Source organism: Pelodiscus sinensis, chromosome 15 (assembly GCF_052426305.1).
Source record: "Pelodiscus sinensis isolate ZL-2025 chromosome 15, ASM5242630v1, whole genome shotgun sequence".
NCBI lineage: Eukaryota > Metazoa > Chordata > Testudines > Trionychidae > Pelodiscus > Pelodiscus sinensis.
This window is the reverse complement of record NC_143066.1, coordinates 15,757,102-15,773,933: the sequence shown is the minus strand read 5'-3', so window position 1 is coordinate 15,773,933 and position 16,832 is coordinate 15,757,102. Positions and strand designations below refer to the sequence as shown.

The 16,832-nt window shown below is 42.1% G+C and overlaps 1 protein-coding gene across 9 annotated transcripts in view; it reads right to left on the bottom strand.

Annotated features, from left to right (window-relative positions):
• CLEC16A (C-type lectin domain containing 16A) overlaps positions 1-16,832 on the bottom strand; it is a 341,368-nt gene that overhangs the window by 276,663 nt on the left and 47,873 nt on the right. The gene's annotated exons all lie outside the window — the stretch shown is intronic.

The window sequence follows — 16,832 nt, the reverse complement described above, 5'->3', positions numbered from 1 at the left end:
GATGAAGAGGACACTGAGATCTATTAAACATGACAATTTTTAAAGCATGTACCACCAAGAAAAATATTTCTTAAAAAGTAAATCTTGTTTTTTGCTACACAACAATATCCAATGCTAAAACTAGTAATCAAGTTCCACTGATGCTGTGTGCTGCAGAATTAGAGTTATGTATTAGTGCATGAAAAAGAGAGCTCAAAGAGGACTCAAAAAAATCCTACTGCACAAGCAAAACGGAGTAAGATAGCAAAAAAACCCCAAACCGAACAAAAAATGGGACTGAAAAAAAATTAATATAAAACATTTTTAAATAAAGCTTTTAAAGAAAGTCATATCAACTTCAATTAAACACATTAGTTTCATTTGCAAGAATGTTTAGAGTTAAAATATAAGTATGTTGTGTATCTCTCAAAGAATTTATAACCTTGTTTCTTAAACTGTGTTCCGCGGAACACTGGTGTTCTGCGGAGAACTCACAGGTGTGCCGCAACCGTCTGAAGAAAAAAAAAATGCCCGCGAGAGCTGCTGAGATGCAGCGAGTGGTGCAAAGAGGTAAGCAAGTGGTGATGCGCCTGGAAATGAAAGATGGACTACCCACGTTCCACACGTGCTTCTGTGCCTGGCTTGCAACTGCCTGGGAAAGCTCTGCACCTCACTTGCACCCCTTGCCAGAGGGAAAGAGCATTGCAGGGTCAGCAGCAAGGCCAGCTGTGATTGGCTTTCTCCGCTGCTGGTCTGGGGATCCTGCCTGCCAGGGGAGAGAACTGCCCTAAAGCTGCCACCTCAACTTGGTCTTTGCACCGCTGTCTTTAGCTCTCACTTGTTACCGAGGACAGCTGAGGGGAGCCAGCATCTTGCACCCTCTTCAACAGACAAGGCCCTTCCCTTCAGTATTCTGTGTCAAAGTAACAGAGCCAGGGGCTAGAAATATTGAAGGACAAAATATTAAGCAGTAAGGGGCCAACTGTGAATTGGGGGCAGGATAAGGCCCTCAGTGTCCCTAATGCTGCTATGGCTGCCGTCAGTCAGCTGCTTGACATTAACCCGTGCTTGATAAAAGTATTGAATTTATAATTTCCACCAATATGAGTAAACAGAGTAAATTACATTTCCCTATCAAAAACGCAGAAGTGAGTAAAAATAGTACTGCTGAGGAACCAGTACCATCAACTAGTGAAGAACAAGTAAACATTTCCACTTCTCAATGTAGCACATCTTCCCCAGAACCAAAAGGAAGGAAATGGTATGTCGAAAATATGATCCTGCATACCTAGCATTTGGATTCACATATAAAGATGATTACCCGCAATGCATTATTTACTTGGAAATTTTGGGTAATTACTCTACGGTTCCTTCAAAACTTAAAAGGCATTTGGAAACAAAACACCACCAATATCAGACTATGCCAATCAATTTTTTTTTTTTTTTTTTTTTTAAAGAAAAGAGAGTGAGTTGTAAGCTCAGAAGAAACTGATTCGAATTACAGGAACTGGAAATGAAGCTGCCCTTAAAGCATCATTTTTTATATCAATTCACGCTGCAAAGTGAAAGAAAAAATTCACCATAGGGGAAAGGTTTAATTATGCCTTGCATTCTGGATGCAAGCCGTGCAATTTTGAGAGATGAAGTTGCCAAAAAACTAAAAACAATTCCTCTTTCTAATTATACCGTTTCAAATCGCATAATTATGATGAGTGAAGACATTCATCAACAACTTTAAAAAAAAATGTCAAAGATGTATGCTCTGCAAGCGGATGAGTCGACTGATATTGTTGACAAAGTTATGCTGCTTATCTATCCGTGGGATGTGGACTGGGATGAAGGAGAAATTAAAGAAGAATTCATGAACTGTCTGGAACTGAAAAAACACACAACTGGTAGGGAAATATTGTCAGCACTGTCAGATTATTTCTTAAGTGCTGATTTAAAAATGTCAGACTGTGTTTGAATTTGTACTGATGGTGCGCCTAATATGACTGGTAGGCAGGGGCAGATGACCGTTTTGTGGGGCCCAGGGCAGCGTAATTTCGCAGGGCCCCCCTTTGACACGGCGCAGGGGCAGTGACGCCATGCGCATGCGCGGTGGCGCCACGGCGCATGCGCGGGGCTTTTTGAAGCGCGGGGCCTGGGGCAGCCGCCCCATTCGCCCTCCCCTATATCCGCCCCTGCTGGTAGGCATGCAGGGTTAGCTGCAAAAATGAAACAAGTAGCGCCAAATATGCAAGGCACACATTCCATTATACATTGAGAAATGTTAGCAAGTAAAAGTATAAGTGCCGAATTAAATCAAGTGCTAACAACAGCTGTGAAAACAGTCCATTTCATAAAATCCAGCGCTCTTAATTCATAACTGTTTGCAGTCTTATGTGACGAAATGGGATCCACACATAGAACTTTATTACTGCATGCTGCCATTCACTGTCTATCGAAAGGCCGAATATTAAAGAGACTATGTGAACTTAAAGAAAAAATAATCATGTTTCTATCAAGCAAAAACTGTGACCTTGAAGACACAGATTGAAATATGAAACTGTGCTATCTTGCAGACATATTCCAGCTTCTGAATGAGTTAAACTTGTCTCTTCAGGGACCACATAAAATTATTTTTAACACCTATAATAAAATTGAAGGGCAAAAGAAAAACATTAAGTTGAAAACAACTGTTTTGATATGTTTAGTGCCTTAATGGAGTTTATGAACGAGATAAAAGAGAAGAATGAAGATTACAATTTTTTCAGCTTAAACAGATTATTTTTAATCACTTGAAAATGTTGTCACTCCAATCTGAGAAGTATTTCCCTGCAAACCAAGATCCAAGGGAAGAATTTTTGTGGGTTTTGAATCCATTCAATTTCACTAGCCAAAAAAACACCATATCTGTGAATGAAAAAGAGATGTTGGCAGATCTATCCTCAGATGTCACGTTGAAAACTGGAAAAACAATTCATCACTTGAAAAGTTTTGGATGAAAGTCCACAGTGAATACAACCTGTTAAGTGAAAAGGCATTGAGGGTCCTACTTCCTTTTCCTTCAACGTACCTTTGTGAAAGTGGATTTTCAGCAATCACTGCAATCAAGACCAAATATTGAAATAGGTTGACTGTTACACCTACATTAAGACTTTCTTTAACAAATCTCAGTCCAAACATTGTTGAAATATGCCATCACATGCAAACTCATCCATCCCATTAAGTAATGATGTTTATTATTAACAAATATTATGATGTTTATTAAACTAAACAAAAATTATTAGCATAATGTTTTGGTGTACTATGCTAAATATATCATGTTATAAGATAACACTGCTCTACAGCCAAAATACTTCTGAAATAAATGTAGTCAAACTTTACTAATTCTGGGTCACTGAGAACGAAAATGATGCTTAAAATTGTTGATTGGCTCTAGTTTTCAAGATATGCTATTGGGTCAGTATATATGACCCTTGACTTGCGAATGGCGGAGGATAAGTGAGTTATAAAAGGAAGGGATCTCAATTTAAACCAGAAATGACTAATACACATCTTTGACTGGATCTATGAATAAATCTATAACTGGGTTTGGACAGTACTTGCTTTTTAGGCAAAACAATGAATGATGCAATTGGAAGCTAATATTGCGTCATACATTATATGAATTGCATCATGTTATTCCTAGAAGTCATGGATGTTTTGCTGCATAATGGCAATGTTTTACCATCAATTCCAGTTGGTCATGCAGTCCATATGAAGGAAACCTATGACAACATTAAACAACTTTTGAGGTGCATAAACTATGACCAACATCAGTGGCAGCTTTGTGGCGATTTGAAGGTTGTTGCTCTCTTGCTTGGTCTGCAGACTGGATACACAAAGTACTGCTGGTTTCTCTGCGAATGGGATAGTCGTGCAAGAGATTCCCACTACATCAAGATAGATTGGCCACTCCAACAGTCATTGGAGCCTGGGAGGAAAAGTGTTCAGCATCCACCACTTGTTGAATCAAGGAAGATTTTGTTACCACCCTTACACATCAAGCTGGATCTGATGAAGAACTTTGTCAAGGCCATGGACAAAACACAAGCAGCTTTCAAGTACTTCCGTGGAAAATTTCCAAGGTTAAGTGAAGCTAAGATAAAGGAAGGTGTCTTTGTTGGTCCTCAGATTCGTGAACTTCTTCGAGATGATGCATTTGACCATGCACTGCGTGGCAAGGAAAAGACGGCATGGAAAGCCTTCCAGTTAGTGGCAATACATTTTCTCGGAAACAACAAGGCAGACAACTACAGGTTGTTGGTGGAAAACCTCCTCAAGGCATACAAAAGCCTTGGTTGCAACATGTCACTAAAGATACATTTTTTGCACTCTCATCTAGATTTTTTTCCACCGAACTGCGGAGCAGTGAGCGACGGGCACGGCGAGTGATTTCACCAGGTCATTGCAATAATGGAGAAACACTATCAGGGCAAATGGAGCCCATCAATGCTTGCAGACTATTGCTGGACAGTGACAAGAGATGCTCCATTTAATGAATACAAGAGACAAGCCAAGAAGTGCCGAGTAGACACTGAATAGGACTAAGCTATGTACATAATAGTTTTTTGCCTTTTGTTTCCTAATAAATTGTATTTATATAACCCTTTTGCTGATTTTTAAAGTGTTACATAAACAGGACAGGTGAAATATTATCATGTAAAGCAACCATAAACACATGAAAAGACCTAGGTTTACAATTTATGATTAAAACTCTACTTTCTACGCAATATGCATAGACGTAAAATGTAAAAACTTAAATATCTTGGTAACAGTAGCCAATCAGTTGTTTTAATTGTCATATTTGAATTCAGCACATCAAAATACCTAATAAATAGCACATTTTATCTCTGAAGCAGACGACTTCTAAAAAATTGTAGACCAGTGTAATTGCTTTGTGCTATCTTTGCTCTTTCTGTTGTTTTGTTGTTACACTTCTTTGATACGATATATATTTTGTTATTAAATCCAGATACAATGTTCCTTCTTTGACAACTTTTTTTTATTTAATGGATATGACTGACAGGTTATGTTTCAGATTAAAAAAGATGTCCCACTTTTCAAAAGATAATTAAAAAGACACAAATTACCATTGGGCAGTGAGCAAAAATTGTCATTGTCAGTAAAAGTGCAAAAGTGTTGTCTGGTGTTCAATTGGCAAGCTTTTTTTTTTTTTTTTCCTTCTCTCAACAAAAAGATCCTTGGTGTTCCTAAAAAAAAAATATTGTTTGGTTTTCCTCAGTCTTAAAAAGTTTAAGAAACACTGATATATAAGGAATTTGCCATATCAGAAATTAAAAATATTTAGAAAGATAATATGCACCCATATTTGGTCAAAAAACTGTATGTATATCATTAAGCTTGAGCTTGCTGCAAACATGGAAAACTGCTTCTCTGCCATTTATGTTAAAAGATGACATTTAAGATATACCTCCTGTCTGCTCATATTCCGCATATAATATTGCTCCAAGAAAAACAATCTGCACTTGAAATGAAGGCCCTGATTTTACAGAATTTAATACATTTGGATTCATTAAAATGTTAGTTCTAACCAAAAAGTTATCACAATATCAGACATGGTGTAACACGCATACAATGGGAAGTTATTTTCTACCCTTGATATAAAAAGATAAGTCTATACAAGTAAGAATAAATATAGCTAGACCAGGGGTGGCCAACCCATTCCAGGCAAAGAACCAAGATATCTGTGGATCCACCACGAAGAGCCAGGGCAAAGTCGTCAAGCAAAAAGAAAAAAAAAGACTGCCCCTTTAAGAAAGCACATTTAGAGGCTTTTTGGCCACCTCAGGTTCCCACCATCTTTAATAGCCGCACCGGATGGCTCCCCTACCCTGGTGAGCAGAGAGAGTTGGGAGGAGAGGGCTGTTTTCAGGGGTGGCTTTGCGAGCCGCACCTAGGGGAGGGAGGGAGGGAGGGAGAGAAGAGCCACGGGTTGGCCACAGCTGAGCTAGACCATTAAGAACAATGTTATTTTCTTGGCCCAGTCTTTCACTATTAGCACTCTCTCTTACTCCTTGGTGCTTCTGCCTCACATACTATCATTCCCTCCTATCCTCACCCTTCCCCTCTAAAACCTATAATAGCTTCATAGGACTTGTCTGCAATGGTGAACTAGTCTGCATCCCAGGGATATAAATTCTAGTACACATTAGCAGGACACATACTAACTGGCTCATATGGAACCTACCGGTACACAATGCAAGTTCTCTAATTCACATAAACAGTTTAGTTTCAGATATCAACAGGCATTAGGTAGATATTAATACATACAACATGGTCTAGATCAGTGTTTCTCAACCATTTTAATCAAGTACCCCTTTTTAAAAAAAAATTATAAGTACCCTCAGTACTTATGGTTTTCAGACACACAACATTTTTTTCTACCATTGCAACACATTTGTTTAAACAATTTAATTGTAGCCAGGCGGGTGATGACATTTTTTGATATAAAAAGTAAATAAATAATAATAATAATAAAATTCTGTAAAACTTAAAACAAAAATTCAGTTTTCTCCAAATTTCAGTTGTGTTGACATAGTCCCTAGACTTTTCCCAAGTACCTCTAAGGATACTCTTACCACTGGTTGAGAAACACTGGTCTAGATAAGCCATGATCCAGATGAGCCAGGAACCCCTGAGGATCTGGGCTCTCCCCCAGCATTGGGGAGCCCACACTGATGAGGGGTGCATTTTTGTTTTGTTTTGTTTCTCACTTGTGTGCAGCCCCTGACTGATTTTTCTGTGGCTCAGTGACTTCTGACCCAAAAATGGCTCGTCACCCCTATACTAGTGTATACTAAAATCTAAATCCCTCTCATGGGGACTACAGCACCAGGTAGACAATCTTCAATTGATTTCATTTTGTCATTCTCTATATTCCCAAAAATCTTCACACATCTAGTTTTCTAAACTTATATGCCACTCAAACATTAAAAATACTATAAAGTACAGAAAGTCATGGTTTAACACAGGGGTGGGCAAAAGAGCCTCCGTTGGCCGAATTTGGTCTAGACATACCCAGGTGGAATAGGATGGGTGCCAAGACAGACCCTTGGGTAACCCCACTAGTTGCCTCTTTCCACTTGGAAAACTTACCAATTATTCCTGCCCTTTGAGTTAAGTTCCTCAAAAGGTAAGCCTTTAGTATCTTCCTCCAGCATACCTTAACAACTCTTGTTTTGGGCAGCAAGTTTCTGATGCATACTTCATTTAAAAACAGGTCTTTAACTCCCAAATTTAGCTGAAGATATGTCCTTATTTTGAAAATATCAAAGTACATACTATGCAGAATATTTGGAGAGAATATTTCTTAACTGTGCAGTCCCACAGATGTGATCAACAATACACTGTTCCCTGTTTGTAGGACACAAAGATAATTTCATCTAGGAAGCTGTTTGCACCTTGATGCTAGCCCGGACTTCTAACACTCCTATCATCTGAAGAAGTGGGCTCTGCCCAGGAACGCTCATGATGCCATCTACCATACATGTTTTGTTAGTCATTAAGATGCTACCAGTCTATTGTTTTTTTTTAAGCTTTTTCTGTTAGACTAACTAGGCTACCCCTCTGAAAGGTAAAAAATGTATATACTCAAGCCTTCTGGCTCAAAGAAAAAGTTTTTAAACTGTCCCTTTACTTTTTAAACACTTCTACACTATTTGTTGCAGAACAGCAATGAAAAGTGAAGAAAAATCATGAAAAAGATGCCTACCAAGATCTCCAGCACAACTTTTAGTTGCAAAAGAGTCAAGTAAGGATTTGTAATTTGTTAGAGAAATCTGATTCAAACCTTGCCCAGGTCAGCCTTTGCTAGTTACAGTACTATAATCCAAATGTATATTTTAGAGACTGCATGTACTGAACTGTTCCCATAGTCAACGCAGCTCTTTGCCTCTACTGTGGATAGAGATAGATAAAGGGCCTCCCAATTATGTTGCAGCATCTGTTGGCCTGGATCATTACATGCAGCAAGCTGTGCTGTGATTTGGTCTAGGTGCTTGCCCCACCTATCACTGCACATTCTACTTGGGTGAATGCCTCATCCTCAGCTTTTCTGGCAACGGTTCTGTTTCAGGACATTTGCAGAGTGGCTCTGTGTTCCTCAATACACATCTTCATGACTCACTGCATCCTCACACAACAGTCATGGATTTCTGCATCTGTCAGAGTCTACCTGCTCAAGAACTTCTCCTAAATGGTAAGAGTTAGGGAAGGCCACCACATTTAGTATACACCTTCCTCTTATCCTAACTTAAAGTAAGGTCAGGGTCTGTTTGTGCCAGGAAAACTTTATGTGCCTGGAATCTGACTGATTTCCATAAACATAGACTGATTGGAGGGACAGCTATACTGCAGAGTGATCACAGGAGGATGGCCACACAAGGAAGACAGTGGCCAGGTGGGGCTGGGCCTTGCCATCTGTTCGGCCACTGGCTCAGATAAGTGACCCCCAACCCAAACCCCTCCTCCATCTTGCCCTGCCCACCCTAACTCGATGGGCCATTCACTCCCTGAGGAGCAATGCTCGGACCAGGCAGTGAAGTCCCATCCTGAACCAGTATTGCCAGACTGCCCAGTGCACCCACCTTCCAGCCTGCATGGCCCCACCTCTTCTCTGCCTCCCTTCCTCCCGGGCTAGGATCGGGTAGGGCTGGGACCAGCCTATGTGGTCCCCCCTTCTCTGTCCCCTCAAATTGGGCCCAGGGAGTGCTGGCCTATGTGGCCTGCCCCCTATAGCCCACAGAGCACCAGCAGGGTCGGCCTGTACTGCTTCCTGCACCACAGTCCCCAGCTCAGTCTCCAGCGGGCAGTATGTATGGCCCCTGCCACCCCCAAGGAGAAGACAGCAGGCGGGGTATGCAACCCCACACTGTCCTAAGGGAGAAGCTGGTGGCCACCTCATCCCTTCCCCTGAGTACCCCATTCCCTCACTGACCTCCCCCTCCTCCTAAACCCCTGCCCAGGGCCCCTAACTCTCCTTTCACCCTGCCTCTCCTCCACATCTCTTTTCATTGACTGCTGTCCTGTTCCCCACCACCACCACCAGGCCTCTGCCCTGAAGGACCTGGACAACACCAGGTAAGTCTTCTGATAAAAAATAGTTTGGTATAAGAATCCTTCACAATGACCACACACGTTATAAAGCTTCTACATTTTAAACACAAAATTAACTCCTCTTAACCACTCAAATCTATTTTTACCCAGCGATATAACTGCAACACAGGAAGTTTTAGAAATAACTAGAATTAGAGCTCTATTTAGATAAATGAGCTTTTGTTACAAGAGGCATGAAAAAAGGGAGGAACAATGAAGTTCTTGTTCTTTATAGAAACATCTTACAAGATGAAAGTTGAAAGAATCATTTAATTTAAACAAGATTAATGCCAATTTTAGGTTAATGCTAATTCACCTTCTCAAGTAACTATTCACAAACTTGTAATTTGGGGTTGAACTTGTGTGATGCGTGCTGGTAAAGCAAGTCAATACCAGTAACTTATCTTCATATTACGAGAAGGAGAAAGTAGGTTAAAACAAAAACCAAGAAACCTAAAACAGGTAGAGTTGAGCCACATCCGAATTATACAGGAAACAGATCTCACTGACAGGAAGGAAGGTAAACCTTAATGTGATTATTGTCAAACTGTTATACTATAGTCTCCCTGACTTCACATATTTAATTCCAGTCACAAGAAGAACATAGCAAGAAGTTTATTTTAACACTGTCCAATAACAGGAAGTGTACAGAAAATAGTTATATCTACATGTAATTTCTTCCCCTCATCTTTTTTCCAGGACTTACTACATATTGATACATGGTATTTGTTCACACAACACACCCACATTATTCACACACGCACAGGTGCAGCCAACACTTCCTGGCATAAGTTTCACTGAACCGTATCTGTACGCATACTTAAAGCGAAAACACTGTTTACTGTTGATCTGATTTGAGCAGTAAATCAATAGGAGTGTGTTGTTGTGCATTGATGGTGAGTCTGCAAGACATCCAGTTTTCAAATCCAGCTGAAAAAGGGACCTGGCAGCATCTCATCAGATGTACTGACCAGACATGAAAATGTTCACTTGGGCTATGTCTAGACTGCAAGCCTCTTTCGAAAGAGGCTTTTTCGAAAGAGAGCACCCAGGCAGTCTAGAGGCTCTTTTGAAAATGCACACTTTGCATTACAAAGCACCTTTTTTCAAAAGAGCACTTTTGAAAAAAGGCGTTATTCCTCGTAAAACAAGGTTTTCCACAGTTGAAAAAACTACTGCGTTCTTTCGATTTACTTTTGATAGAACGCAGCAGCAGTCTAGACACAAGGGAAGTTTTTTTCAAAAAAAGGCCACTTTTAAAAAAAAACAACAACCCTGTAGTCTAGACACACCCTTACTGTGGGCAGAGGAGATGCTGTGTCATCAACCCACACCAGCCTCTGTTCAGCTGGGGCTGCCTACTACCTGCAGGCAGGCAGGCTCTGTGTCTGGCTCCTGAGCCAGCCCCAAAGCAGAGGAAGCCCAGCGAACAAAAGAGTCAGTCACAAGGGAAGAGCCAGAGCAAAGGGATCTAGTTTTCAGATAATAGGAAACTTGACAACCCTAAACAATGACCTTTTTGTAGTCACCAAAACATGCTACTACTTCCTTTACAAAGCCTAATGCCCAGAAATTAGCACCATAGTGAAGCTGTCAAATGCATTTTGACATAATTTGTAAGATATGTCAGTTAGCTTTTGTGTTAGAGTAATTGTTCATTCCCAAGCTATCTTCCCCCAAGCTCTTTTTGTTTTGAAATGGACTCACCGGTGCAGTCCACCAGCAAGTCATCACTACCTCATCAGAGGGAATCAAAAACTGCACATGTCTCAGACTGTATCTGCATGCACCCTCTACCTGATCTTCATCCATCATTGGGAGATTGTATTTCTTGAATTCCATACCCAGCTTTATAATCAGAGTAACAAGGATCAGGGAGATTGGAGAAACAGTTATCTTATAACCTTCTCTGTGATCTTAACCAAAAAAGGAAGCAGCATTATTGGTCAATTAGCAAGACTGTCTGTATCAAGTGTTAATTTCTGAGCAGAAGATGCAACAGCACATCTTAAAAATGAAACTGTGGCCCTACCCTCCCTAATGAAAATATTAATCTACAACAGCAATGGATCCAGTATTTTCCTCACTGGCCTTCACTAGGCAAGAGAATATAGATCTAAAGGGCGGTACTGGGATAGAGTACCTACCACATCTATGGTTTGAAAATAATGATGAGGCACAAATCTGACTGCTTCTGTAATAAATAGATGCAAACCTCTTATAGACTCACATTCAACACTGAATTGCTTTATCTTCAGCTAGGCACCCTTGCTGGCTCATATTTGTAGTAGGATACTGAGAACAATTTTCAGATTCTCCTAGATCTGTTTTTTCTGTCCACATGAAGTGCCATTAGTTGATCCAGGACTTCTTGTAAAAACAATTCTAGGGCTCCTCAGTTTTGGAATACCCAATATATATATTTAAAATAGTACATTGGGTCCAGACAGTACTTGTAATGCAATTATTTCACCATCACTTCAACTAACCATCATTTTGCCACACCTTAGTAACTAGGAAACATTAAGTCTTTGAAGACATTTCCAATACTAAAAGATAAAACTTTTAACTGAGGTGCTGTTGCTGAGTCTCACAATAAAATAGTTACCTACAGTATTACCTCTAAGCTGTGTGGCAGCACAGCTCCACAACTGCTCAATGAGTTCCTCCCAGCCAGAGGCTCAGGACTCATGCAGTAACAGCAGACCCACAGCAGGGGTAGCTTTCAGGACTGAGCCGGGCTGCCTGCGTGCCCAGCTCCTAAAATACTTTTCCTGCAGAGCCACAGCGGGGGTAGCTCCTGGGACCCAGAGTAAGCAGGGTATGAGCAATGCTGCTGGCCAGCCCTCTTAAAACGTACTAGCGGGGGTAAGGGAAAGGGGGAGGGGGAAATTATGTATAGTTGATAACATTAACTGATAAGCTTTTGTTTGATTAATTAATTGTTTAATTGTCTACACTGTTATATCCCTAGAACAGTTCTTAGAGATTTTTGCCTTGCCAGATCTGTAGCGTTGGCTGTGGTGCCCTCTGGAGTGTCATGTTCAGTGGTGTATCATGCACCATCAGCCCTACGCCTTCAGTTCTCTCTCACAGAACAACTCCAAGAGAACGCTAAGAGAGCAGGTAATGAAATAGACATGAGCAGCACATTTACACAAGGTAAGTTTTTTCTTTGAGTGCTTGTTCATGTCAAATCGACGGAGACTCAAACATTATCTATGGAGGTGGGCTCTGAAGTTTACCATTTGGTAGCTTTGCAGTACTGATCTGATAAACATTGTCCCAGGTCTGCAGGGTTAGTGCCCTGCAGGATGCTAATGTATGGATAGACAACCAGATAGGCACCCCACAGAGGGGCAATTGAGCCAGAAAAGCTGCTAAAGAGGCTGGCACCCTGGTAGAGTGGGTAGTGACAATTGCCGGGGTGGCCCCTTTGTTTGATCATTCCTGTCAGCCACCACAATGTACAAATTGCATCAACTTAAGGAATGACTCAGATGTAGAAGGTTAGAGCCTGACTTCCAAAGAATGCAGCCTATGCACCTCCTCAGAAAGAAGATCATTAAGTAAATGTCCTGGGAAACCACACTGGGAAGGAATGCCAAGTGTGACCTCAGCTGCAGCTTGTCCTTGTTCTGAAATGTGTCCACATCTCAGATCTGGCAGGTCAACATCACTACGACCAGGAGTGCAGCCTTCCAGGAAAAGGAGACAACTGGAAGCCAGAAGGTCGAAGGGAGGTCCTGTAAGCTTCAACAGTTCCAGATTCAACTCCCACAGAGGAACAGTATTTTTGATGTGCAGGTAGAGGCTCTCAAGACCCTGGAGGAATCTGGGCATCATATCCTCAGCAAAAAACAATTTGCTCTCAAAGTGGATGGAAGGCAGAGATGGCCTCTATTGAACCTTCATAGACGAAAGAGACAAGCCTGGGAGCTTGAGATGCAGTAAGGAAGTCTGGAATTAGCTGCAGCAAAGCTTGCTTCAGACAAACACCTTTATCCACAGTCCAGCTTCCATTTGGCCACATAGTTTGCTCTGTAGAGGGTTTTCTGCTTCCTGACAAGACCCACTGGAGCTTGGCCAAGCGCTGGTGCTTCTGCAGATTTAACCATACAGCAGCACTGCCAACACGCCATTAGGAGGCAAGGATCTGGGCAGCAGGTCCAGCCAAGGAGGCAGTTGAAACAGAGTTGCTACTAAGAGGTCCAAAGCACTAAACCAGTTTTGGTATGGCCAAGCCAATGCAATGAGGATGACCTTTGCCCTGTCCTGCTTGGTATTCATATGGACCCTGGGCAGGAAAAGTAGAAGAGGTAAGGAAAAACAAGTAAGTCCCAAACATAGGAGCAGAAAGGCATCCGATAGGGATCATCTGTCCATGCCCCGAATAGAGCAGAAAATGTAGCATTTTCTAACCCCCGTCAAATCCCCGACCAGGAGTATTCTATCTGCTACCCAAGACCAATAAACCTGGAAATCCCAATGTCCTCTCATCTCAGGCATCAACAACATACAGCAGAATTATCCAGTTATGTTGATTCTCCCCTCAGATGCTAAGCTATCTGTACTCCTAGTTATCTTCATGACATCACTGACGTCCTGGGGAAACTACAGAGCATCAGTAATCTACCTGAAAACACCTTCCTAGCCACCATGGATGTAGAAGCTCCTTACACCAATATTGCACACGAAGATGGACTACTAGCTATCAGGAACACTATCCGCGATGATGCCACAGTGCACCTGGTGGCTAAGCAATGTGACTTTGTCCTCACCCACAATTACTTCCAATTTGGGGAAAATTCACATGTTCAAGTCAGCAGCACTACTATGGGCATGGCCTCACAATATGCCAACATTTTTATGGCTGACCTTGAACGCTTCCTCAGCTCTTGCCCCCGAGCACTCTTTCTCTACATACACTGCTTTGATCATAGAAACATAGAACCATAGAGCTGGAAGAGACCTCAGAAGGCCATCAAATCTAGCCCCCTGCTCAAGGCAGGACCAATCCCAATTAAATCAACCCAGCCACGGCTTTGTCAAGCTGAGACTTAAAAACCTCTAGGGATGGAGACTCCACTGCTTTCCTAGGTAGCGCATTCCAGTGCATCACCACCCTCCTAGTGAACTAGTTTTTCCTAATATCCAACCTGGACGTCTCCCACCACAACTTGAGACCATTGTTCCTTACTCTGCCATCCATCACTACTGTGAACAGCCTCTCTCCAGCCTGTTTGGAATCTCCCTTAAGGAAGTTGAAAGCTGTTATCAAATCCCCCCTCACTCTTCTCTTCTGCACACTACATAGACCCAACTCCCTCAGTCGCTCCTCGTAGGTCATATGCTCCAGCCCCCTAATCATTTTGGCCACCCTCCACTGGGTCCTATCCAATACATCCACATCCTTTCTATAGTGGGGGGCACAGAACTGGACACAATACTCCAAATGCAGCCTCACCAGAGCCGAATAAATAGGAATAATCACATCTCTGGAACTACTGGCAATGCTCATCTTAATGCAACCTAATATGCCATTCACCTTCTTGGCTACTAGGGAACACTGTCGACTCATATCCAGCTTCTCATCCACTGTAATCCCCAGGTCCTTTTCTGCAGAACTGCTACTTAGCCAGTCGGTTCCCAGCCTGTAACAGTCCTTGAGATTCTTCCATCCCAAGTGCAGGACTTTACACTTGTCCTTGTTGAACCTCATCAGATTTCTTTTGGCCCAATCCTCTAATCTGTCTAGGTCACTCTGGACTCTAACCCTGCCCTCCAGCATATCTACCTCTCCCCTAGCTTAGAGTCGTCCTCAAACTTGCTGAGGGAGCAATCCATCCCCTCATCCAGGTCATTAATAAAGATGTTGAACAAAACCGGTCCCAGAACTGAACCTTGGGGCACTCCGCTAGAAACCAACAGCCATCCAGACATTGAGCCATTGATCTCTACCCACTGGGCCTGACTGTCCAACCAGCTTTCTATCCATCTTACAGCCCATTTATCCAATCCACATTCCCTTAACTTGCTGGGAAGAATATTGTGGGAGACCATATCAAAACCCTTGCTAAAGTCAAGGTATATCACATCCACTGACTTTCCTATATCCACAGAGCCAGTTACCTCATCATAGAAGCTAATCAGATTGGTCAGGCACAACTTGCCTTTCATGAATCCATGGTGACTATTCCTGATCACCTCCCATTCTTCCAAGTGCTTCAAAATGGATTCCTTGAGGATCCCCTCCATGACTTTTCCAGGGACTGAGGTAAGACTGATGGGCCTATAGTTCCCTGGATTGTGTCTCTTCCCTTTCTTAAAGGTGGGCACTACATTTGCTTTTTTCCAGTCATCCGGGATATCTCCTGATCTCCACAACTTTTCAAAGATAATGGCCAAAGGCTTCTCAATGACATTTGCCAACTTCCTCAGTACCCTCGGATGTATTAAGTTTGGACCCATGGATTTATGTACGTTTTGCTTTTTTAAATAGTTCCTAACCTGTTCTTTCCCCACCAAGGGCTGTCCACCTTCGTCCCATATTGTGTCACTTAGCACATTAGTCTGGGAGCTGACCTTGTCCGTGAAGACAGGGGCAAAGAAAGCATTAAGAACTTCAGCTTTCCCCACATCATGTCACTAGGTTACCGCCCTCCTCCAGTAAGGGCCCCACACCCTCTCTGATCACCTTCTTCTTGCTAACATGCCTGTAGAAACCTTTCTTGTTATCCTTCACATCCCTTGCGAATCACAATTCCAATTGCGCTTTCGCCTTCCTGATAACTCCCATGCATTCTCGAGCTATAGATTTATACCCCTCCCTAGTCAACTGTCCAAGTTTTCACTTCTTGTAAGCTTCCTTTTTGTGCTTAAGTTCACCAAGGATTTCCCCGGTGAGCCAATCCAGTCTATCATATTTGCTTCTCTTGCTACACATTGGAATGGTTTCTTTCTGTGCCTTCAATAAGGCTTCTTTAAAATACTGCCAGCTCTCCTGGACTCCTTTCCCCTTCATGTTAGCATCCTAGGGGATTCTGCACATCAGGTCTCTGAGGGAGTCAAAATCTGCTTTTCTGAAGTCCAAGCTGTGTATTTTACTACTCTCTTTTCTTCCTTTGGTCAGGATCCTGAAATCTACCATCTCAAGATCACTGTTTCTCAGGTTGTCACCCACCTCCACTTCCCCTATTAGTTCCTCCCTGTTTGTGAGCAGCAGGTTAAGGTGCACAGGGGCCCTGGTCGGATCCTTCAGCACTTGTACCAAGAAGTTATCCCCAACATTCTCCAAAAACTTCCTGGATTGTCAGTGTACTGCCATATTGATGACATCTTCATCATATGGATCTACAGTAAAGAGACCTTTGAAGAATTCCACAGGGATTTCAACAGCTTCCACCTCACCATCAAACTTAGCCTAGACCAGTCCACACAAGAGATCCACTCCCTTAACACTACAGTACACTTAAATGATGGCCATGTTAACACCACCCTGTACCGGAAACTTACTGACCACTATCCTTACCTACATGCTCCTAGCTTCCATCTAGGACACATCACATGATCGATTGTTTACAGCCAAGCCCAAAGATGCAACTGGATTTACTCCAATCCCACAAACACTTACAAGATCATTATCAGGCATTCTTATAACTTAAATACCCATCTGGGGAAGCAAAGAAACAGTGGGGAAGAGATCTCTTTCC